The sequence below is a fragment of the Podarcis raffonei genome, chromosome 11 (genome assembly GCF_027172205.1).
Source record: "Podarcis raffonei isolate rPodRaf1 chromosome 11, rPodRaf1.pri, whole genome shotgun sequence".
NCBI lineage: Eukaryota > Metazoa > Chordata > Lepidosauria > Squamata > Lacertidae > Podarcis > Podarcis raffonei.
Genome location: NC_070612.1, coordinates 40,189,584 through 40,215,408, shown reverse-complemented (window position 1 = coordinate 40,215,408; position 25,825 = coordinate 40,189,584).

Below are 25,825 nucleotides of genomic sequence, written 5' to 3'. Positions count from 1 at the left end.
TTCACCTGCTGAACAGCAGCCTGAAGGAGCAGTAGATGAAGTGACTATACCTGCTGCTGATCAGCCTTCTTGCTCCTAATGAGAACCAGCTGGCTCCAGCTTTATCAAGCAGGGTTTCCAGCCTCAATCAGTTGCTGGAAACAACATTTGTCGTTCCTGGCAAAACCTTCCTGCTTCTTGCTTTTTGTGACCTTGGACTCTCAGCTTTCTTGACCCCTGGACTTTCTGACTGAACTGAGATACTCCTGACCTTAGGACTGGACTGAACCTTGCATTTGGACTCTGCCCCTAGGCAAGTACCCCCAACCCTGAGACTTGGCTGGCTGGCCTTGCCCTCCCAGTGCTTTTTGGGGGGGGGTGTACGCAGGGGTATACACACCCCTAAACATTTTGTGTATCTTTGTACTTTTGTCCATTTATTGTATTTTCCATGATTTGAACTATAAAATGGTGATTTTCTTGAGTCAAAATGAGAGTACCCCTAAACATTTTATTAGAACACTCAGCTCTGACATGGGTGAGCATTATGGGACTACAACAAGGAAGATCTAGGGACCCGGAAGTTCCCCACCCCTGATTTAAAGAAACAAATGCTATTATTCTAAATGTTTCCTCCTTGATTGTGTGCATCAGCCCCACAATTAAAGCTATAGCCAGCATCCTGTGCATTTTCATCTGTGCTTTTAAACACATACCACTGTGAAGCAGCCTAAAATGTACACCAGAGGATGGAAATGCCAGTAATTTTATTTTCAGCTCATAACATTATTGTGTTCTCTTCTACTGTTAATTCCCTTCGAAGCCATTAAAAGTTATATTTGGAAAGCTCACCAGAAGATGAAAGACCGATGTCTTTGTAGTTGTCGAGAGTGTCAGTTAGGTGCTCATATGTGACCTGATTCCCGTACAGCTCTAGGTACATTTTTTCGTATTCATTGGTGCTTCGCTTGTAGCTGACCTTTCCAAAATTACAAAAAAAAGCACGTCTCGGGCCATTTTATGGCTACTTTCCTAGACACATTTGAAACATGTGAATAGGAAAGGGGAATGTGGGAAACAAGTGTGATACATCACAAGGCACATGTAGATCTGATGAAACAGGTCAGATCATAAGGATCTGCTACATTCACAATTTCCCTTTTGTCTCTCTTTATTCCATTGTTAATTTTTTAGCCTCTTTGCCTGTCATCAATTATTTTTCTCAGAGCAATGGCTCTCACCGAGATTAGAAATAATGCCTCTTTTGCTTCTACTTTCATTACAATGAAAATAAGTTGACCTCTAGTAAAATAACATTGTCAAATAATTAAGGATTCAGTCCTAAATACTCCTGCAAGATGGAACCTCCCCCCCCCTTTCAAAAGACTAATCTTGTTTTAGTTCAACGGCTCACAATAGCAAATACCTTCTTTAATTAGTAAATTAAAAGAGGTTTTCAGAGCGCCTTATCTTTTTAGCTCTGTTATCCCATCTGTGCATGTCTTGAAAAGAGCTAAGATATGTATAATGCTAATTAATTTTGTACCACACTAGAGCTGTTAAGCTAGGTATTCAAATCCTCTGCCCAATTCAAATGCATCCTGAAGCTTAAAGTTATTACTGCTAATGAGTAATTTAATTTACTTTAATTTAATTAAACTATATTTAATTCAGTTACATGAAGGTACTCTAGCAGACTGTGAAAATACATATGATCATAATAGCCATGGATTTCAAGAAAATATTGTGTTTCAAATATTATTTGTTACATTATAGAACTGGAGGGGTGTAATAGCGCCTAGCTACCTTCTGCAAAAGATGAATGATTAAAAACAAATCACAGAATAAACAATGAAGGGTAAAGATAGCATATGAAACATGACTTCTGGGTAAACCAGTAAAACCTAGATGAAACTTAAAGCTGGCATCCCCTATAGTATTGATGGAGAAAGGGGAAGACCAATGCATAGGGGTGTGTGGAGAAATGAAACAGAGCCATGTTCAATGTTTATGCATGTTCCCTTAAGATTTGCATGAATAGCAAACGCAGGCGTTGGAGACTCAGTCCACTAAGTATTTCAGTGCAATTCCCATTGAATAAGACTTGGGCAATTTCCATTTCCATTGGGCTTACATAAGATATGCTGCCTATGAGAGCAATCAAACAGGGTTCTATTCTATTCTATTCTATTCTATTCTATTCTATTCTATGCAGCCTAGGACCCTCGTACCTACGGGACTGTCTCTCCTGGTATGCCCCGCGGAGGACCTTAAGGTCCATAAATAGCAACACCCTTGAGGTCCCAGGCCCTAAGGAAGTCAGATTAGCCTCAACCAGGGCCAGGGCCTTTTCAACACTGGCTCCAGCCTGGTGGAACGCTCTATCTCTTGAGACCAGGGCCCTGTGGGATCTGATTTCTTTCTGCAGGGTGTGTAAGACAGAGTTGTTCTGCCTGGCCTTTGGCTTGGAATCAGCCTGATCCCCTCCCCCTCTTTCCTTTTCCTTCTGTGATGGAACCCCTATTTGGGGACTTCCCTGGCTTTCTTCTGGCCCACGTAGGACCAGTCTGGATAGTTGGCCTTGGTGAAGATTTGACGTTTTCTCCCCACAAACAGATTTTGATCTGGGCTTCCACTGAAATGAGGCTGCATTTTAAGTTGTATTTTTAAAAAAATGCTTTTTATTGGTTTTTCCTTTAATACAAGCAAACAAAATACAATGAAATTTAACAGTCATTTGCCCACATTCTTTCCCCACACTCTGCCGAGCATTGACTTCCTTCCCTCCCTTCAACTGGCTTTCTTACTTAAGATACTTTTACACAGTTTCTTACTGTATTTTTTTAAGTTGTATTTTAATCCTGTTTTTAAATTGTATTTTAATCAATTGTGTTTATACCTGATGTTAGCCACCCTGAGCCCAGTCTTGGCCGGGGAGGGCGGGGTATAAATAAAATTATTATTATTATTATTATTATTATTATTATTATTATTATTATTAATATTAATATTATTATATTCTGAAGGAGCGTCTCCATCCCCATCGTTCTGCCCGGACACTGAGGTCCAGCACCAAGGGCCTTCTGGCAGTTCCCTCACTGCAAGAAGCCAAGTTACAGGGAACCAGGCAGAGGGCCTTCTCGGTAGTGGCACCCGCCCTGTGGAACGCGCTCCCACCAGATGTCAAAGAGAAAGACAACTGCCAGACTTTTAGAAGACATCTGAAGGCAGCCCTGTTTGGGGAAGCTTTTAATGTTTAACAGACGATTGTATTTTAATATTTTGTTGGAAGCCACCCAGAGTGGCTGGGGAAACCCAGCCAGATGGGCGGGGTATAAATAAATTATTCTTATTCTTATTCTTGTTATATTCTAGGGATGGTGGGAAATTTGATTCAATTTTCATTTAATGCTGAACCTACCTAATATGCAAACTGAAACACAGTCAGCCTTCAAGAGTCACTTTTTAAAATGCATTGCAGTTCTTCAGTAATATGTATAAAAATGCACATTATAAAGTGTGCATTACTGAAAATAACAAATTGCTTTGGGGGGAATAGATTGGTAAAAACATGTGTATTAGACGCATTCAAAAATGTGTATATTCAGAGAAAATCTGATGAATTTTTATGAGTTATGAAGTTGGAAGGTTGGAAACAAGGGAAACAGAAAAAGATTAAAACGAACACATTTGCGCATCGCCACAAACAACTTGAGCACACTTACACCTCCATGGAATTTGGGAAGCTGCATCATCACAGCTCCCAGTTGTGGCGTGAGTATGTTCTACTGAGCATGCTTAGACTCTACCTTTCAGGGCGAAGGAGGCAGGCAGATCCAATGCACACAGACCCCTGTTTCCAGCACTATTTAAATAATGTCTGAAAAGAGCTAATCAATATGAAATATATGTTGAAAATTCAGGGTATTGTAGGTTGCTGTACTAAGTTATATCTTCTTGGGGAAAGGAGGATCTTGGTATCAGATTATTGATATTGATTAAGACCTCTGTTGTGTATTTTAACAGTGCTACATTAAGAGAGGCTGAAGCACTTCAAAAAACCAGAGTGAATAATGTAATTGAGCAATTTGACTTCTGCATCCTAACACCTTGGTATTATATGCTCAGGGGTTGTTGTTCTTTATGAGCATGAAATCTATCTGTCTGACTTTACCAGATACTGTGTTAGGAAAAACCCTAACCTTCATTTCCAACAGATTCATTTGAAAGAGTGGGGTTGCATAGAGAGAGAGAGAGAGAGAGAGAGAGAGAGAGAGAGAGAGAGAGAGAGTTGGCAGTGAAGCTGAACTGTTACATAAACAAGATTAGAGGAAAAATACTTCTGGGCAAATACTATTGGTCCATTCAGCACAAACCTGAATTATTGTTAGCCAGCAGAAACATACATATTTTTTGTAGATGAACGTTGTACCTTGTGTGTGTGTGTGTGTGTGTGTGTGTGTGTGTGTGTGTGTGTGTTTAGCAAGATGTGTAGTAAAGGGGCATTTTTATGATGTTTGGTTTTTAGAATACTATTTGCATCTTGATATACGTACAAAGGATTTATATAACTCTTGCTACAGGATTTGGTCTGCATATATACAAGCTTATCTTGCCATTTGCTTCGGTGGAACTTGCAAATGAGAAATTCTTTGTGAATTGTGCCCTTCATTATGAACTCTCTGCACATGTGCTTCATTCCTGTTTTCAAGGAAATTACTCAAATGCAAAGACTCTCTCCTCATTTTTCTTGCTTAACGAAAACCTGCACATTTCATTCTTTGGGAACAAAGAAAACTCAGTGCACATATGAGCAGCATGCTGTGATTTGAATGGTTTACCTGCTGCACTGAGTTTCAGTGGAATATTCCCCAGGTGTTAAGCTTCTCATTTTACTTCACCCAACCGAAGAAACTCTTACACCCAAGGGTCCCTGAAGCAGCCTCTTGATAGGTTCGCAGGAGCAACAATTAACAGCTTCACTGTGTGCTCAATACCGTATCCACCCAATCCAAGGATTCCATATATATTTTTAATTGCTAAGATTCACTTTACTTCCCTCCCATCACCTTATTCTATCACCTGTCATTCTTCTTTCTTTTCTTTCCATGACTATCTTTGCTGATTGGCATCCTTTCCCCCCAACTTGTTTTGATCTTGCTTCCTGTTGCTCTGCCAACTAGAGTTCAAAAAGTCCTCTGCGTTCCCAATATTTTTTCTTTCTTATAAATTTGTAGGGAACTTTTACACAACAGAATGTCTTGGGGTAATTTTGTCGGTTGGCATCCATCTGTCTCAGCAGACAATGGAGGACTGCGCCTTTGGTGGTGAAATCAAACTGTTGGACAGTTGCAGCACCTGGGGCTGTAGAGGCTGATACAGGAGAGACATGTTTTGTTGCAGCTGGGGCAGATGGAGGTATCCATGCAGGCGAACCCTGGCCTTTCTTCTCTCTGTGCTCCTTCCAGCAGTCGTTCCTCCTCTGGTCACTAGGTAACAATATGTATCATATAAAATACACAGTAATCCCTCATCTTGTGTGGGGCTTTTGTCCCAAGGGTTGTGTATATACACAAAAATCACATCTACACAAATCCTTAGAGCTGCCCTGCAGCTAGCAGGTGAGTGGGGGAGACACAGAACACTCCATGTGCACCATGTGGACCTTGCCTAGCAAGCAAGGCAGAGAGCTTTAAAGATTTTTTCCACACTGGGTACAATGAAGCTACAGTATATGCTGGAAGATTCATGACATACAAAAGAAAGCATTTCTTCATACAGCAAATAGTGTTGGGAATTCATTCCCAAAGGAGACACTGATGGCCAACTGCTTGGATGGGTTTAAAAGACGATTTGGCAAATTCATTCAGGGTATGGCTATCAATGCCTACTAGCCATTATGACCATGCTCTTCCTCCATGGTCAAAGGCAACTGAATACAGTGGTACCTCAGGTTACAGACACTTCAGGTTACAGACTCCGCTAACCCAGAAATAGTACCTTGGGTTAAGAACTTTGCTTCAGGATGAGAACAGAAATTGCGCGGCAGCAGCGGGAGGCCCCATTACCTAAAATAGTACCTCAGGTTAAGAAAAGTTTCAGGTTAAGAACGGACCTCCGGAATGAATTAAGTTCTTAACCCGAGGTACCACTGTATTGGTTTCTGGAAACTGTTGAATTCAGGTGCTGCTCTCATAGGCATCTCAGAGGATGGGCAATAGGCATGATGCCCAAGGTGGAAGCCATTCTCCTAACTAATTGTGAAAATGCTATTATTTGCCCAGTGTTGTTGTTTTTGAAGTCTGATCCGCTCTTCTTTTGCTTACTGTTAAGCGTTCATACCCAGTACAGCCTGAATAAATTCTACGAAGCTGTATTTTGAGAGACGCTGTATGAAATGCTCTACTCTACTTTAAAACCATCTCAAGAGAAAACATCTGTTGTGTTTTCTTCAGATACTAATTTGGAACTTGGAACAAATTTGTCAAGCTGTAGTGAAACTTCTTCTTGCATAATGTCATAACTCCTAGTTGCCCTTGACAGAACACCAGTTACAAAAAAATAAAATTACATTTTAAAATAAAATAAAATAAAATAAAATAAAAGGTATGGTGGTCCAAAGCGTGTTCCTGGTGAGTCAGGGTAGATCAGCGCATGGCCCATGCACTATAAAGGTAAAGGTATCCCTGCCCGTACGGGCCAGTCTTGACAGACTCTGGGGTTGTGCGCCCATCTCACTCTATAGGCCGGGAGCCAGCGCTGTCCGCAGACACTTCCGGGTCACGTGGCCAGCGTGACAAAGCTGCATCTGGCGAGCCAGCGCAGCACACGGAAACGCCGTTTACCTTCCCGCCAGTAAGCGATCCCTATTTATCTACTTGTACCCGGGGGTGCTTTCGAACTGCTAGGTTGGCAGGCGCTGGGACCGAGCAGCGGGAGCGCACCCCGCCATGGGGATTCGAACCGCCGACCTTTCGATCGGCAAGCCCTAGGCGCTGAGGCTTTTACCCACAGCGCCACCCGCGTCCCGGCCCATGCACTAAGCCATAGATAAATCCATGCTTCTGCTGTTCAGATCTTGTAAACTGGAAGATTCAAGAGGCCACATTTTGCTTGGCAAGTTACAGTTAACAGGTCTAAAATGAAAAATTCAGTGAATCAATTAAATGGAGGATTAGGACAAGGCAAGGAGGACTAGGAGGCAAGAGTCCCTTCCAATACGGTTAACCACCATCCAATTTTGTGGGGCAAGAAAATTTCCTTTGGTGCAGTTTTTTGTTTGCAATTTGCAAACAAAATGGTAGTCCTTGTAAGACAATATTCTGACAACTGAATACAGTCCACAAATCTTAGCCATGCACTGCATACAATTTTCCTTCTGGAAACAATGACAAGAAAACAACTGGGACATAAAGTGTCCCAGAAGTGTATTGAAATTTGCCATTGGGATTTCTTTACTATCCTACCCAATGTTACCATACTGGGGAAGTAAAATGCAACATTCTTTTGTTTTTTCTTAGACAAACAGCCAGGGAAAGTTCAAGAAATTTTACTTCACTCTAGCATTGGAAAGCCCTATAATATTTTAGGTGAGCACAACACAGACACACCTATGTAAATGGCTGATTTCCTCAAAACAAGTACTCCATGTTTAAATATGACGTTATCTGGTATATTTTTGCTTACCTTTCATAGCCAAAAGACTCAAAGAAAGAACATATCAACTAAGTTTTATGATGAGGAATTGATAAGACATAGGGCAACTTGAAAAATCACTCCAAAATTATGATTAAACTTTGTTTGATACCTTCTTGTAGATACTCAAACCATATGGGCTATTTTTGTATTATGCCAAACACAATATAGTTTCTAGGGAATGATATACTAAAGTTAAAAGGCAGATTCAAATTTTAAACTCCCATAAAGCAGACATCCTGTGAGGTAGGTTAGGAAGGGCATGTTTGCTCTGATGCTAACAGATGTTCAACATAAATTAAAATTTGTATATAGTTTAAGCAAATTAAAATGGGATTGGAGCCTTGATTACAGTTAATTTTAATATATTATTCAAGTTTGGTTTTTATAAGACCGCTGCACAATCTAGCACACTGATAGTGTAAAGGACACTTCATCACATCTCATATGGTGTGTGATCAAATGGTTTTAATCAAAGTTAAAAAATTATCACCAAAGGTGAAATCCAAAAAAAGAGAGAAAAAAACACATTTGGGCGTTCCTTCTCATATCATTCAATTCTTCAAGGAAATGTTTAAAGGCCTGGAGTTTTCTCCTCAGCAGTTCTGAAGAATTTCAGTGAGAGTCAGAAGATTTTCAGTCAGATGCACAAAATTTTGCAGATCCCCCTGCCGCCCCCGATGTAATCTGCATCTCTGGTGCAAGAAACAGATGGTTTGGATCTTATTGAAAACACAATAGTCTTGGGGTTGCTTTAAGCAATTTATTAGATAACTCAAATGCCACCCTCCCAAAATCACTTTGGATATCACCATAGTGAGTTGTAAATGGGGTGTTTAATGGCTTTCATGGATACCAACCTGGCCCTTGTAGCTTGCTAGTTTGCTTCTTATTTTTACAATAACACAGGCATAACTAGTAGAAATAAAAGCCTATTTTAGATAGGTATTTTCTAGCACTGGAAAAATTAATCTGAGAACTACATAGTCCGTAGTTTTTGCTTTATCTTACATGCACAGAATTGAGGGGAAAATACTGTAACCCTAATGAAACAGCTTCTTTTAATGAAAATGATTACATTGTAGGTAACCAAAGAATATTAATATAATATATATTAGAGATGTAATTGCTTCAGTACAGGATACTTAATGCTCTCCATCCTTGGTTATGTTAATAGCATAGCTCAGTGACAGAGGGTTGAGAGAGCAATATAAGGCACCTTCATATATTCCTAGAACACTTCAGTTTTGCTTAATTCCAATATAAGAAGGCACAATTTCTTCTTACTTGCCTGTAGTAGGCATAAACAGTAAGCAACAGTCCTGTGCCTACCACAATAATTGTCTTTCTTTGTGGATAAATCTAGCATTTAGGTAGTAAGTTATGAGAGCACAGATTTAGAACCAATGCCAATGAGCAAATCGGTGTTTCCTGTTCTTGCTAGTATATCATGACAACAGCAGAAACAACAATACCCCTAGAAATTGAGCTAAGATGGGTATGCAGAAACAAATGTCTTTGCAGGTAACACCAAGGGATAAAAACAAAGCAATATGGATGTTTTATTGTTATATTATCTATTTCGATCACAATCAAAATAGAATTTGTGCTCTTGTTTGGGGGCTTCCCAAAACCATCCAGCTGTCCACTGACAGAACAAAATATCCAACAAGATAAAACCTTCAACTTAGCAAGTTTCTTGCTGTAAATTTCTATTTCTCCCCTACGGAGATGCTCTCTTGGGAATGGAAATCTGGTACTGCCTAACCCTGGTTTCCTGGTAGCACACTTTGGGATGAAGAGGCTATTTCTTGTATCATCATGGAATGTTCAGGACTGAATAGCTGCAACAGCGACAACAGCATCATCTAAAGAGACATTTCCTTTTATTACTACTCCAGAGCCTTCACCAGTCAAAACCTCTTTTATTAAGATTTATTATGTATCATGAAACATACACAACATCCTGCCCCCTCTCCATCAGTTTTTTTTGTTGTTGTTCCTCTCCATTCATTTTTCCTGTTGTATCATGTCTGTAGATTATAAGTATGAAGGCAGCGAAGGTGTTGCTTTTTCATTTTTGTGTTGGGTCTAGAAAACTTTAGGCATTTCATTAATAATCACCATGAGTTTATCCCATGATACTGCTGCAACATTCACATAAAATACTTATGTGAAAATAAGTCCCGTTCTACTCAGGAGGGCATTCTTTTGAGAAGATACATTGTAGGACAGGCGATTTATGTGGATCCTTACCATAAAATTCCATGGAAAAAGCAACTCCTGCAAGGTTTAAAGGGCACCACAATCAAAGGAAATTTTAAGAGTGATATTTTGGCAATATAATTTTTTTAAGTGCTATTTTTCTTCAGGAAAGAAGCTGCTGTTATTGCTCTTTCAGCAGAATGCTAAAAATTTAGAAAAACTGGTCCAAAGCTTCAAACACTCCCAGAACTAATGAAGTTTTGCTATTGATTTGTATCCTATCTAGTAAATGCTTTATTTAATAAGGAGAACTTGGTTTATATTAAGCAGACATTTTATGTCTTTTGATTAGGAACTTGGGTCATTAGTGTCACAACAGCGATCAGCAACTTTTTCTTCTTATTAAAAAGACGAGCATTTTTACTTCACTCTGTAGACGCACTGCCAGAGTTTACTCATTTATTTTAGTGTGTTTTTCCCTGGGATGATCAATAGACACAAAGATAATTTCTCCTGTGACCACTTTTAAGGATGTTGTAAACCTTCTCTTCCTTTACCTCTGTTCATTATTCTTTGTCCCACAGTTAACATCGTTGTGTAAGTACCTTAACCTATCACCTTCATAATTCATTAGAAATAAACTGCAAACACTATAACAAAAATGGCTGCTTTTCTGCTATTGTTTTACATTTTAAAATAATGCAAGTTCTCTATATTAATCACCATCATGGTCATCATTATAATTCATAGCAGTGTTTTTTAAAATAATAGGAAGAAGAATGAATGAATGAATGAACGAACGAATGAATGAATAAAAGTGTGTCCAACGCTGCCATTCTGCTTGCACAAAACTCTTCTGTATATCCAATGGAATTCTCCTATCCACTTCTGTCACCAGCAGCCATCCCCCCACACTCTCAAAATGCCTCTTCTGGAGCATATCTGGGAGTGCACAACAAGAAGAGAGGAAGCGGATGTCCTATTGCTCAAGTGGAACTTTACTCAAGCAGCACTAGATACAACCCAGATCCTGTTTTAAAGACTGTAAAACCAAACAGTCTAGAATCAGGTGAAATGGCGTTGTAGTTGAGGGCTAAAACAGAGAGAAATGTAGCTTCAGCTCCAAACCCCTGCTAGGCCAGAGGCAAGCAAATATGCCTACACATCAACCCAGCCACACCCGGAAGTGGGTAGGAAGGACTTCCCACATCACCTCCCTCCCAGGACCCTACAACTCTTGGTTGATGAAGCAAGTCAGGCTCAGAGGCAGCCCTCATCCAACTCATGGGTCATTCACTCCTCAGGTGCAGTCCTCAGACACTGTCAATCACCCCCAAAGGAGCTTCAGAAGGTTTCTAAGCTGCCGTATCATGATCTCCTTCCCACACCTTCATGCCACAAAAGGGGGTCAAATATCAATTTAGACCTTCTTTACCCCACTGCCGAGAATAAGCTCACGCAAAATCCTCTGCAGGTCCCCCAAGAATATTTCATTTCCAATGGGCAGGTGCCATCAGCACTGTACAGTTCAACCCTATCACACCACACTTCAAGGATTATGTAAAGCATGAAGAGGAAGAAAACAGAATTAAAAATGAAATACAAGATCTGCTGGTTCACTTATGTATGTGCCCTGTTTATTGCTCTTGGGTCCCCCTCACAACTACACTTGGTCAGGCAAAATATCAGATCACAATAACAAAACTTCTGGCCAATGCTGCTTAAGAACCAGAATGTGATGACAAGCCTGTAAACTCAGGGCCTTGACCTTGCCTTCCATGTGTTTTAAATGCCTGGTGTGTATGGCTTTATTTTAAGGACAGTAGTTAAAGGCTCAGTATGTTATCTCAGGCAGCAGGGGCTGACGGAAAGGGAGATAATCAGGATAGAGGATGCTGTCTGGTTGCCAGTGCTGAAGATTCATCTACCAGTTTAGTCAGTTCGTATACAAAGAATGGGAGCGACATCTTGTCCTTCACCCCAGGAGGCGAAGCAGGCCCTGCCTATACAAGAGCGTGCAGAAACAAAAGAATTATTCTGGATCTGGGGCCAATTCTTCCACATAATAGCTCAGCTAGAAATAGCTCTCCCATGAGTGAAAGAGACTTTCCAACAGTGGAAAGAGCACCTTTGGGCCCAACCCAAACAGCAACTGCTGTTCGCTCAAAGTCCAAATAGCAGATCTGGCTTCAGAGCAGATATCCCAGTCCAAATCATAAACTCAGGTGCTAAATCAGAACTAGGAGAAAGGCACTGAGCTGCTTCTTACCTCTTCTTAGGTGCCTTTGCTATTGCCACTTCTGATTTAGTGATGCGCCAGTCACCATCCGGATGCCAGCCTAAGGTCAGGATACATTGCAGTAATCTGAATGTATCCAAATGCCCATCAGTCTGCTAAAGGCAAATGACTAAAACACTCTGAATGGTGAGCAATATAATCTCGTACTCATGTGGTTGCTTTGCTATGAGCCCTACGCCAACTTTTTGTCTATTTTCATTACTGTGAACTAATCCCTTTCAAAGTAATTGCTCTGTTCTCCATTAGGGAGAGACGTGCCAGCAACGGAGCTCAACAATTAACACTGGCATTAAACAAAAAACCCAAAAACTTCAAACAGTCTGAAGTTCAGAACTAGGAGAACTCTTGGGCCTTTGTGATAAAGAAGATTGTCATAGTCTACTTATTGTCCAATAAAGTATTCTGTAAAGAAGAGGAATTCTGGCACAGTGAAGCGTTGAGAAGCTAGAAGGCAACATAGCAAACAAAACAGATTTACTTGAAAGCAGATCTTGGGATATTTCAATGGAGCTGGCTCCCAAGAAAGTATGCTTGGTATCAGAGCCTTAGTTGAATAGAATAGAATAGCTATGGAAGCTAATCATTATTTAGTGATATTCTTTGGCAGTGGAGTAGAAAATCCTACATTTTATCAGCATCTCTTTCTTTCCCATACCTAGGGTATGAAACTGAGTCTTAACTATAGCCAAAAAGAAATGCCTGTAGACTCTCATATTAAATTATATAAATAACAGAATTAATATCAGCTATTTGTTGCAATGTTGCAATTTGTTGTTTAGAAAATGTGTTTCAGAAAGAACATAGTCTGGTAATCTTCAAAGATCACTTTATGTTTGTAATAACAAAGGCATTGTAATGTATGCATTTATAATAAGCTTGTGTACTTTACAATATAATTTGTGATTGTAATAATATTCAGTATGCTGTTCAGCAAGTTGGAAGGCATATGCGGAAATGGAAACTGTCTCATACTGAATAACTTCTGGTTTTTCTGAAATAATCCTCAAGTGTTGGGTGTTTGAAATCATTTCTTCAGATATCTGTCTTTCTGTGAGTGCCTATCAAAGGTGTTGACACAGTATCACCCAGTAATCCAGAGGCTTATCATCAAATTCCACACAAAACTCATTTCAGTGATGTGGCAACAGTTTGAAGGTCATAATAATCTCTGAAGGTCAATTTCCTGATGCATGGTTCAGAGCTTTTGCTACACGCAGGGGTGAACTTGGCGTTTTGCTGCAGACTACTTCAATCAGGAGCTAACTTGTGAATAATCAAGAAGTACTTCACAAATACTTCTAAGCTCCACTTTCCTAATCCAAAGGTGTGATAGGGTGCAGCCAACCATGGTAATTCAACTTGGAACAAGTTATTATCAGATAGAAAACACGATGGGAGGCTGAAAGGTGCTGGGCTCTTTAAATACTTCAAATGCTCTCACCAATAGAATATGCACTTTTCTGTTTGTCCCTTTCCCAGAAATGCTTTTCTGTGGCACAGCTGAGTAGCAAGTTCAAAATCCTGTAAGCAAATTAGGGGGTGGAAAGCAGCACTCGGCAAAACTATCCTATAGTTGTTTCATTATCACAGACAATCGGGTGACATGGTGGAGGGGAGTTCGTACACATAGCAAAGGCATGCACACACAAGCTAATTCTCATTCTCTCTCTCTCTCTCTCTCTCTCTCTCTCTCTCACACACACACACACACACACACATTTTCTGGCTGTGGCTTCATTTGCAGGCCTAGGCTCAGGAAACACGCAACTAGTCACAGGGCCAGCCCAGAGTTTAAATAAGACAAATGACATCAGAATTGAGTTGAAAAAGGCCACAATGTTATTGACTACAAATGTAAACTGGTTTGGGCAAAGGCATTGAGTATGTATCCGGTATCAAGGAACCTGTCTGTTGGTTGAGCAGTAAGGTGGGTCAACCCTGACATACATCAAGTGGAACAATCTCAACAGGGCCACCACTCCGAAGGTTTTATGGTCCATCAGTCCCTATATGGCACTTTCTTGATCTGCTGCCCTCAGGCAGAAGATATAGAAGCATGATTAGTTGCACCAACAGGGTAAAGAACAGCTTCTATCTGTGGGCTGTTAGGCTGCTGAATGAAAAGATAACAACAGGGCTCCCCAAGAAACCAGAGGCCTTTCTCTTGGGTATTGTCGGCCAGGGGGTGCTAAAGACAGACACAACCTTCTTTATGTATGCTACAACAGCAGCTAGAATACTCATTGCAAAGTACTGGAAGACACAGGATCTACCCACACTGGAAGAATGGCAGATGAAGGTGATGGACTATATGAGCTTGGCAGAGATGACGAGCAGAATCCGAGACCAGGGAAGAGAAGCGGCTGAAGAAGAATGGAAAAAGTTCAAGGACTACTTAAAGAAATATCATAAAATTGGAGACAGTTAGAATGATGTTGGATTAAAATAAATGGTTACTATCAGTAATGGTTATGACAAAGAGAATAAGGGTGATTAGCATAAATTTATAATAAAATAAGGCAAGATTTCGCTGAATAACTGTAAGAATTTGGAATACAGAAACGGGAAGTATGAGGAGGTCGAGGAAGTAAGGTTTAGAAATTGGGTCATGAAATGCTACTTCTTTTATGTTTTATTATTGTTGAATGTTTGTTCATGTATGTTTTGTTTCTGTTATATAAAAAAATTGTTCAATAAAAATATTATAAAAAATAAAAGAAAAGATAACAACAGGGCAACTGACTTTCGGGTTTGGTGGGTGTGCGTCAGTAAACAAGGAGAATTAAGACTAAGAGAGCTGAGTGGGGGGTGCTCGTGTAATCTCACTGTATACAAGTTGTACAAGTGACAATAAAGTATTTCAATTCAATTTCAATTTCAATATGGAATTTCAGACAAAGCAAACATTTCATTGACCCCTTTATCAGGCTACTCAATGTCTAATGATCCAACCCAATGCCTTATGTGACCTCTGTAGGGCACAAGCTTGGGCAGCATAAATGGAAGTTCTGGGCTGCCCAGACAACAAGACCCCACTCTCAGCCTTGCTGATGTGGTTCAAAGGAAAGCAAAGCAATACATTTGGCACTAGCTTGGCTTCAGGAATTGCCAGAAGGAGGCATACAAGATGCCATCCAACCATCTTAGGGACTCCACTCTGGAATTTTCCAGGGTTTACTGCTTGGTCTTTACTTCTCCTGAAGATGTCCCACAAGGCATCAGGAACAGATTTTTCATCAGGGTTTGCTCCTGAAGCCTTCCTCACAAATGAGAGTACCCACAAGGTGGTGGATATTTAGGAACAGAGTTCTCCTTCTCCTAGATGGGTGACTTTCCCACGTTGACAAGCCCCATCTGCCCCTCATTTCTCACTACAGCATATGCAGAAACTGCCTTTTTTGGCTATTGGACCACTTAATTCATCAGAGCCTGTTTCACATGCAGGGGAAGTTCCAACCTCACTGAGGGTTTGAGACCCATCAGAAACCGTCACCTGGTTTAGCCAGTTGGTGGAAGTCGATTCCAGGCATGTGGCTACTATCGCATGCTGACAGCTTCTAGGAACCACAGGTGAGAGCTGAGTGCAGAAGACCAAGGGTGGACAAACTAGCGTGCAAGGAGGACATGTCACCATCAGAGATACTACTCTTCCCCTAACATCTAATACACCCCAGCCTCAGGCTACATCAATAGCATTCAAATAAATTTCTGTTTACATTTACCAGAATCTGTTTAAACTGGTTCCTTGAGACCTACTTTTTGAAAACTTAACTTCACTGTCTTAAGTAATCTTTATTCAATTATTCATATACTGTACAACATATAGCTATTTGTAATGCGTCCCTCATTAATACATGGTGGTAGGAAAGGATATTGTGCATAAATCATGTGCCATTCCTGATCTGAAATGTCTCCTTCCATCTCTATTTAAACCATAGCAGTCCTTTTCATGAGTTCTGGAATCCTCAGTTCCCAGGATTTCTGCCGATTCCCACTTCTCCTTGCAGACCATAGTACTCCCTGAAGAATTGCTCTGGCTGAACAGTACAAGAATGGGGATGGGAAAACTGGTAAAAGTCATCTTCTTCCCCTTCTGCCAGCAGGAAAATCCAGGAATCAAAGGCCCTTCCGCAAATTATCCAAGTCCATTTCAATAATATCACAGGACCAAGAAAGTCAAGGCCTAACCCCAAGAAGGCAAATTCTAGCTGCTGAAGATCTGAATAATAATAATAATAATAATAATAATAATAATAATAATAATAGTGTGTGGATACCTCTTTGATCAAACTAAACTGCTGGTGAGTCATGACCCACTACAATGGTTAAACAAAGAAGTTTTGTTTGAGCAAACTGTCAGTGTGAGATCACCACGATAATGTTATCAGCAGACAGAGCAGGCCAAGTGTCTGTTAGAAAAAGGATTCACAGAATATATATGAGATGAGGAGATTGCTTTCTGTTCCATGGTTATAGAATTGTGCTATTTTCTTTTTTTATTCTTTTCCTTTTGTTGTTTATATCTGGGCGATGTTCTGGTAAATGAGCTTGGCCAGTGACCAGTGTGACCAGTGTATCTCATTACAATGATAGCTATAGCATTTTGGAGGTCTTCTTCACATTAGATGACTGGCGGATTAATAACACCCCTCTATTATCTGTTTTGGGACGTGGGTGGCGCTGTGGGTTAAACCACAGAGACTAGGACTTGCCGATCAGAAGGTCGGTGGTTCGAATCCCTGTAACGGGGTGAGCTCCCGTTGCTCGGTCCCTGCTCCTGCCAACCTAGCAGTTCAAAAGCACGTCAAAGTGCAAGTAGATAAATAGGTACCACTCCAGCGGGAAGGTAAACGGCATTTCCGTGCGCTGCTCTGGTTTGCCAGAAGCGGCTTAGTCATGCTGGCCACATGACCTGGAAGGTGTATGCTGGCTCCCTCGGCCAATAAAGCAAGATGAGCGCCTCAACCCCAGAGTCGGTCACGACTGGACATAATGGTCAGGGGTCCCTTTACCGTTTTATTATCTGTTTTAGATCTCTTTACATTTTTATAGGGTTTTTTAAAAAATCTTAACCTTCATTTTGTAAGCCACCCAGAGAACTTTGGTAATGGCATGACAACAATCATAAAATGCAGTACAGCAGTAGACATCTCAACTTTTTAATTTTTTAAAATAGAAAACATTGCAAACTAACAAATTTTATCTTATCTCCACTTCCCAGTAGCAAGCACGAATAGCAAAGTCTTGCATCTTTCCCAAAAGGTGCTTTCGTCTGAGAAGTGAAAGGAGCACACAATTTCTAGGGCAGCCACCGAAAATTTGCTCCTGTGTTTGCTATGTTCTAAGTTGGTGTTCAGATGGTATTGCTAAGAGGACACCCAGCTGAATTGAACAAGCTCAAGTTTGAGTTTACGTTGTGGTGTTGAAGGTGGCAAAGGATGCTTACTTCTCCATCTGCACTGTAGCCTCAGTTTGCCACCCAGAGTTGTTCCAGATGGTGAAGGTAGACTCATCCAAAGCCCACTGTTACACATTTGCAAGTCTTTTTTTTGGGGGGGGAGGTGGAATAATAGCACTCGGATTTTGACTCCGCTTTTTGGAGCAGATGATTCTGATGAGGTGTCTGGGTCTCTTTCTTGTCTTAAATCATTGGACAAATTTTAGGCACTATATATTTCATAGAATCATAGAATTGTAGCGTTGGAAGGGACCATAAGGGTCATCTAGTCTAGCCCATTAAGAGTCTCATGCTCTGCTAACTCACTATGATACTGCTTTAAACAATCATGACTTTCCCGCAAAGAATCCTGGGGACTGTAGTATGTTAAGGGGGCTGAGAGTAGTTAAGAGACCTCTGTTCCCCTCAGAGAGCTACAATTCCCAGAGGAAGAGGATCTGATTGTTAAACAACTCTGGGAATTATAGTTCTGTGATGGAATAGAACTCTCAGCAACCTTAACATGCTACAGTTCCCATGATTTTGAGAGGAAGCTAGAACTTTAAATGTTTGGGGCCCCAGTTGTTGTGGCCTGAGGACATGGACAAGGTGCTCGATCAGGTTTGTGCAACTGCTTGCATCTTGAATCCCTTCTCCTCTAGGCTTATGATATTAGGAAGGGCTGGGACAGCCAGTTGGGCCAATGGGATAATTAATGCTTCTCTTCAAGAGGTAGTGGTCCTGGGCTGCCTGAGAGAGGTGGTGGTAAGACTCCTGAAGAAATCTACTCTGCATCTGGAAATGTCCCCTTTGTGGGCAAGGTCTTCGAGTAGTTGCCAACCAAATCCAAGTAGGTTAAAGAGTCTGAAAATCTGTTTGGCCTATGGTAGCCCTTATTATGTTGGGAGTTCCTACTGCCCCTAGATGCCCAAGGCCACAATGGTCACAGATGTGTGGTGTTTCTAACCTTTTAGGTTTTCAAGCGAGAATGTTGGTGAAATGTTGGTGATGAAAATCATGGAGAGTGGTAATGAAATCTAGAGTTCTGTGTCTCCGAAGCCATGTATATTTCACCAAGGCTTTTTAAAAATTATCTACAGCGCATGCTAAGGAAGCCTTCTTTTAATAAGTGAATGTAATAACAAGAAACCAAAGCATTTATTTGAAAATCCATGCTTTTAGCATGGCTTTTATACAGCTTAAATGTTTAAAATAAGCAGAGTGAAAGTAGCTTCATGTTTAAGTTTACTGTCCAAATCATTAGGTCATAGTAAAAGAAGCTTGTAAACTATCTGATAAATATTCTCTCTGGCTGCCTACTTGAGAAAACAGCAATATCAACAAAAATCCTTAATCATTTTTATCAAGATATATTTTGTGCAATTTAGTGAGTGGGCGGGGAAGCAATCCTGTGTTGAAAGTAAACGTTCAGTAAATGTTCCTTTCCTCTAATTTCTAGGCTTTCTTACCATAAAATACATGAGCACAATTACCCAGGGAATTGATAAAGTAATAACAGTAACAATTGGTGTTCAGTAGATAAGATACAGAGTACACAAATGTATCAGATTTCACCTTTGAGATGTTTTAATGGCAACATTTAGCAGTTTCTTTACAGGCGTACTGGAGTTGTATTATATGGGCAAGTCAAATCATTTTTAAATGGTACTTTAATTTGCATTTTGAACTGATCTCACTCCCCAAGCACTAAAAGGTTGCAGAGTAGCTCATGTTCAAGATCAGCCTTCAAAAATGTAACCTTCATTTTTTTTATGCTTTAAAACAATTTTAAATAACAAAGCTGTTCAAAGTAATTCATCTTCAAACATGTCAAGATTCTTTAAAGTGAAACCACTTCTAGTAATAATCATTTTCAATTACAAATTAACTTTGATTTGTTGCCCTTCCTGTCATTGGCATTTGACTGGAATGAATAACAGTGGCCTATAAATTACAAACTCAGAGCTAAGCCTTGCAATCCATTATGGATATTCATTAAACAGAAACGGACTTTCAATTTAACTCTTAACATATACAATCGGCATTGTGAATAAAAGCCAAACTCAACACCAACTGCTTTATCTCATCTGTGAAGGATCTCTTTTCATCTCAGGAAAGGAGATTAGAATAGAATGCATGTTCCTGGTACTTTAGGCTTTTATAATATTCAGTACATAAATAAGTCTATCTCAGGGACGAGCCCTGAAAGAAAACACTCATGTGCACTCATGTATGCGCGTTTTGTCTCATTGATCCAAATGGTCTTGGGATTTTTGCCTATGTATTTTCCTAGTGCACCCGTGTCTCTAAACATCTGCTACTCTCATTAGCACTTCCTTTACTATCAAGCCTTCTAGCACGCTCTCTCTCGGTCTCCGGAGTATCTCCTGAACCTCCTGTTGTTGTTGTTTTGCAGAATCTATCTCACAAAATAACCCAATGTACAAATATGTACTTTGAGTTCTCTTCTTTGGTTCCAAAGAAATCTCTCCTACTCTTTCCAGATGTTGGTGCTACAACTTTTGATTTCATATCTGGAGATTAACGTTTAGCTCAGAAATGAATTTTTACAATTTGTTTAGCATGTGACACTTTTGCTTTCTTCTGTACCATTTATTTGACAGGTTATGTGTGGGCTGTTGAATGCGTAAAATGATTTTTAGGGCTACGCAATATCCACCCTGGTGGGACACAGGTGGCGCTGTGGGTTAAACCACAGAGCCTAGGACTTGCCGATCAGAAGGTCGGCAGTTCGAATCCCTGCAACGGGGTGAGCTCCCGTTCCTCAGTCCCTGCTCCTGCCCACCTAGCAGTTCGAAAGCACGTCAAAGTGCAAGTAGATAAATAGGTACCGCTCTGGTGGGAAGGTAAACGGTCGTTTCCGTGCACTGCTCTGGTTCACCAGAACTTAGTCATCTTGGCCACATGACCTGGAAGCTGTACGCCGGCTCCCTCGGCCAATAAAGCGAGATGAGCGCCGCAACCCCAGAGTCGGCCACGACTGGACCTAATGGTCAGGGGTCCCTTTACCTTTAATATCCACCCTAATTTGTGTGGGACCCAGTTCTGTTATTCAGATCTGGGTCACAGCAGTGGTGAACCTTGGGGTCTCTGGTGCCCTGCCTCTCACCTTCCAGTCTACTTCACATTTGTGACACCCCCTGCGGCACCCCTGAGACTCTGCACCCACTGCGACTGCACTAGTTGTGCTCATCTAAATCTGCTTCTGATCACAGTTTGGATAGATTCAGGCTCAATCCAACCCTATTCAGAAATCTGAATCTTTGGTGATCCCACTGGCTTGTATTGGGAAACCAAATGACCATAGCCTTTCATTTTTGCTTATAAAGGTAGTTTTGCATTAGCTACATTTAAAATTTGCTTATACCTTGCGTTATACCTCAGGTTAAGTACTTAATTCGTTCCGGAGGTCCGTTCTTAACCTGAAACTGTTCTTAACCTGAAGCTCCACTTTAGCTAATGGGGCCTCCTGCTGCCGTCGCACTGCTGGAGCACGATTTCTTTTCTTATCCTGAAGCAAAGTTCTTAATCTGAAGCACTATTTCTGGGTTAGCGGAGTCTGTAACCTGAAGTGTATGTAACCTGAAGCATATGTAACCCGAGGTACCACTGTATATAAAAAGACTCTATAGTCAGTTTAGTGTTCAGTTCTGGAAATTTAAAATGCCTAACACTAGTGCTAAGCTTTATAGTTTATGCATTATACATTTTTGGAAAAAAATAGGAAACTGAAATTAACAGATTCCCTCATCCCTACTCCCTGCTATGCTTTGGCTTTTACCTTTACCCAAGCCATAATTTGTGAACCATCACCACTGCGCATAGCATGTGGTGTAGCACAGCAATGTTGCCAAGAATAATAAATGTAGAAAGAATTGTTCAAGGGACCATTATGAATACGATTCAAAGCTCATTGAAGTTTATTTGCATACATATCTGAAAAATGAACCAAAGAACTTAGTTACCATTGGAGTATGAATACAAGAAAATACGGGTTAGTTGCACATAAAATTGACTCTGGCATTACTGGTAAGTAACAGCCCTCATATAATGAAAAATTCCAATATACTACATACCAAGAACCAGTAGTTACTGTTGTGTCCTTTACCCCTTCTATGAGGACTTCAAAAAATATAGTTGTGATGACTCCTATAAATACATTGTGAGCAAAAGCCTGAATTTTAATTCCTGACCTTAGTCCCCTGCTATGAACTGCACTTGCTAAAGGTTAATTGCTGTCATTTCACTGCAGTCAGCATTTTGTGGCTTATTGGACACAATGCACACACTTCATTTAACATTTGCACAAGTTTTTCTTCATTACTTTAAGATCACAAATGCTCCATCACCAAGGAGACTCCTTCTATAAGACTCGGAATTTAGAAGTCCAGGAAGAAGGGAAATTATAAGGGACAGAAGATGCAAGTTGTGAGGAATCCTGGACAGCAGAACCAGGCATTAGAGCTCCACCAGACAACCAATTTATTCAGCATTCATCCAGATTTGCTTGCTCAAAGCTTATGTGACAGTTGTACTATTTCCAGTCTATCTTGAGCATTTGTTTTTATTTGTTTATGGGGAGGTTATATGATGATGACAATTTATGCTGATTTGCTTGCTGCCTATTACACAACTTCCTGTTAATTGTTGTCCATTGCACACTTGGAGATCTCCACTTTCCTCACCAAGCTACAAGTCCCAGAATGGTTTCGCAGTCAATACCTCTTCACAAGGAACTCTGAAAATTGCAGCTCTGTGAGGGAAATAGAAGTCTCCTAACAACTCTTAGGACCCTTTCTGAACTACAGTTCCCATGATGCTTTCAGAAAAGCCGTGACTGTTTAAGGTGGCATCATAGTGCTTTAAAAGTATGCTGTGAATATGGCCTACATCAAGAAAATACAAAAGTGGAAAATATGAAAAGTGGAAAGTAAAGAAACGGTGTAAATGAGGGGGTGGGTGAAATAGCATTTTTTAAAAAATAAACAAAACCAAAAACACTGTACAGAAACAGAGGGAGGTAGAAAAGAAAAAAGTGATTGAGATTTGCAGCAGCTCTAAGTCCATCAGTTACACTTATTCATTTTTGTTTTAGTTCAAAACAGCATGCTAAATCAACAAATCCATTTGAGATATTAAAAAGCACCCCAACAATATAAACCAGCAAACCATAGACCAGCATCGGTCCAGATATGGGATGAATTTTCACCTAGAAAGGTGAATAAAATTTTCTACAGGCATTCATTTGACAGGTAGAAATTAAACAGGTATTGCCTTTTCCAGAATGGGAGAGTCAGCAAGAGAATAGATGGGCCCATTGAAGATTACATCAAGAGAAGAGGTACACTGGCCACTTTAAGAGAACTTAAGAAGAGCTTCCATATATCTGTCTATTGAAGAATAAAGTATATTGTACAAGTACATTGTAAAGGCCATGTTGGTGGCATTGAGATCAATGCTAATGAATAGACTTCTGATAACACGGAGCAACTCAACAGCTGAAAGCTAAATATTCTAGTTGCTTGCAAGCAGGTCAATAAAACATAGTTGACTTCAAAGACCTCTCTTTGAATGCTATTTATTTTCTCATTCAATTTAGAATCAAGACACAGAGGTCATAAGTAAGTTGACATTGCTGTTACTGGTAATAGAAGAATATGTCATCCAACAGATCTTTAAAACAAATTAGTTTCCATCAATTGTGCCAAATGGAAGGAGCTGTCTGGTGATGGAAGAATCATGTCCATCAACTCTATATGTTGCTATGCCGTAATATGTGTGAGGAGGAGAAAGAAAGAAAGAAAGAAAGAAAGAAAGAAAGAAAGAAAGAAAGAAATCTCCTGCACTTGCCAATGTTCAGACTATGGGGAAAAGATAATGGAACTCGAAGTGAAATCCACAAACCTCAGCTCCCCCAAATCCCGCTCCCCCATACCTTATTTTTAAGGAAACACATAATAAGAGCCCTCCTGGATCCATCCAGTCCAGCACTGTGCTCTCACAGAGTCCAGCCAGATGCCTATAGAAAATCTACAAGGAGCCCTTGAGTGCAACAGCTCTTTCCCACATGCATCCTAGGAGCTAGAATTAAGAGGCATGCTGCCTTTGATACAGAAACTAATACAGTGGTACCTCAGGTTACATACACTTCAGGTTACAGACTCCACTAACCCAGAGATATTACCTTGGGTTAAGAACTTTGCTTCAGGATGAGAACAGAAATCTGTATAGCCATCCATGACTAGGAGCCGTTGATACCTTTATCCTCCAGGAATTTGTCTAAGCCCCTTTTAAAGCCATTCAAGTTGGTAGTGATGAATTGCATGTGGTACCTCGGGTTAAGAACTTAATTTGTTCCGGAGGTCCATTCTTAACCTGAAACTGTTCTTAACCTGAGGTACCACTTTAGCCAATGGGGCCTTCCGCTGTTGCCATGCCACCGCCGCACGATTTCTGTTCTCATCCTGAAGCAAAGTTATTAACCCGAGGTTCTATTTGTAACCTGAAGCGTCTGTAACCCGAGGTGCCACTGTACTGAGCAAAGGAGGACTTCCTTTTGTCTGTCCTAAGTCTCCCACCATTCCATTCCATTGGATGTGCTGTGTTTTAATATTATAAAGGGGGGGGGAAATGATTCTATTCAAACAACACATAATTTTATATACCCTTTCCCTACAATTTCCTACCATTTTAAATGCCCTTTTATATACAGTACCCTTTTTGAGGTGGGAAGCAAAGTGGACACTTACCCCTTCCTCTGGGTGTCCGGTTGTTATGAACCCTTGCGCTTGGTCGCCATCCCCAAGCATTGAGAATGGAACATATATGGTCAGGCAGCCATTGGGGGAATTCCCCCTGCCTGGGTAGCTGGCTTGAGTTCCTGCTAGCAGCTGCATTTCAAATTGGCCAGTTAGTGGCCTCTTTGGGGACCAGGGGTTTGCGGACTGAAATGGCATTGGTTGCAAGCATACACTTGCAGCCCATAAGGCATAAAAGCCAGCAACGCCGTCCTGAGTTGCTCTAGCACCTTAATCAACACCTTTATGACCTTTTTTGGTGCTGCAATGTCCTTTTTGAGGTGGGGACCAAAACTACACTGTTATTCCAAACAGGGTACTGCTAACATGGCTTATATAAGGGTTCAGACCCCTTGTTGCCCCCTGGAAATTAGATCACTGACCCTTGGTCATGAACTAATATCTATATCCTTTGTATGATTTTAAGGGCACATCTTTATGATTCCCCACTCCCCTCCAAGCAGGTGAGCTTTATTGGTTGAATAGGCTCAGAAATTTCTGAAACATACATAGCAAATATATACAGGGCACCATAATCTGCTAAGTAGATTTAAAGAATTATTGGAAGGATGCAGAGTGAAGGACCTGCAAAGTTCCACTCAAAATGGTACCTTTGTTTTTGGGAGACTGTTTTCTATTGCAGATGGGGCTTCTGTGTGTGTTGATGAACACCACATACTGGAGGGGGGGGCAAAACCCAAACTTGCCTTTGGCCTCCTAAAAAATATTTAAAGCAAACTGCAAGTCATGCAAATCACTCCATTTCCAATGAAACAATTCATGGTTATTGGGGCCAATGGATAAATAGCTGATTTGGCAGCAACTCGTAAAAAAGACACTGCCAAATGGATGCATTAAAAGGCATAATGCTACCATTACTAGCTGCTTTTTCTACTTCTGATGGTCATGAACATGAAAGAAATCAATGTAAAAGCATTAAATAAAAAAGACTGGGCACAAATCAGAACCAGCAGCGAGTGATGCATTAACACAATTAGCATCAGTATCAAACTCCAAAGGAAGACCCGATATCATTATTAGCTGAAAACCATTAGATACTAATTATAGCACCAAGAATATAATGGTTCCACATATTTCCAGCAAAAATGTAGAATAATACTTGCCAGTTGGCTAAGCTCTCAAGGTGGGGATTGCAGTCTGCCATCCCAAACCGGCGTAATGTAAATCCATCATGTATTTGTTAGGATAACATGAAACAGAAGAGAGATCAAATCAAAGGAAAATACAAAGACAATTTTGATAAATATTGGAGAGCAGGAGAAGAAGTCTGGAAACGAGAGTGACACTCTATGAAAGCAGTTCAGCAGAGGAGAAACTCATTCATCGCTCCCACCCACCTTGGAGAAAGGTCAAGCTTTTATTTTGCAAGTG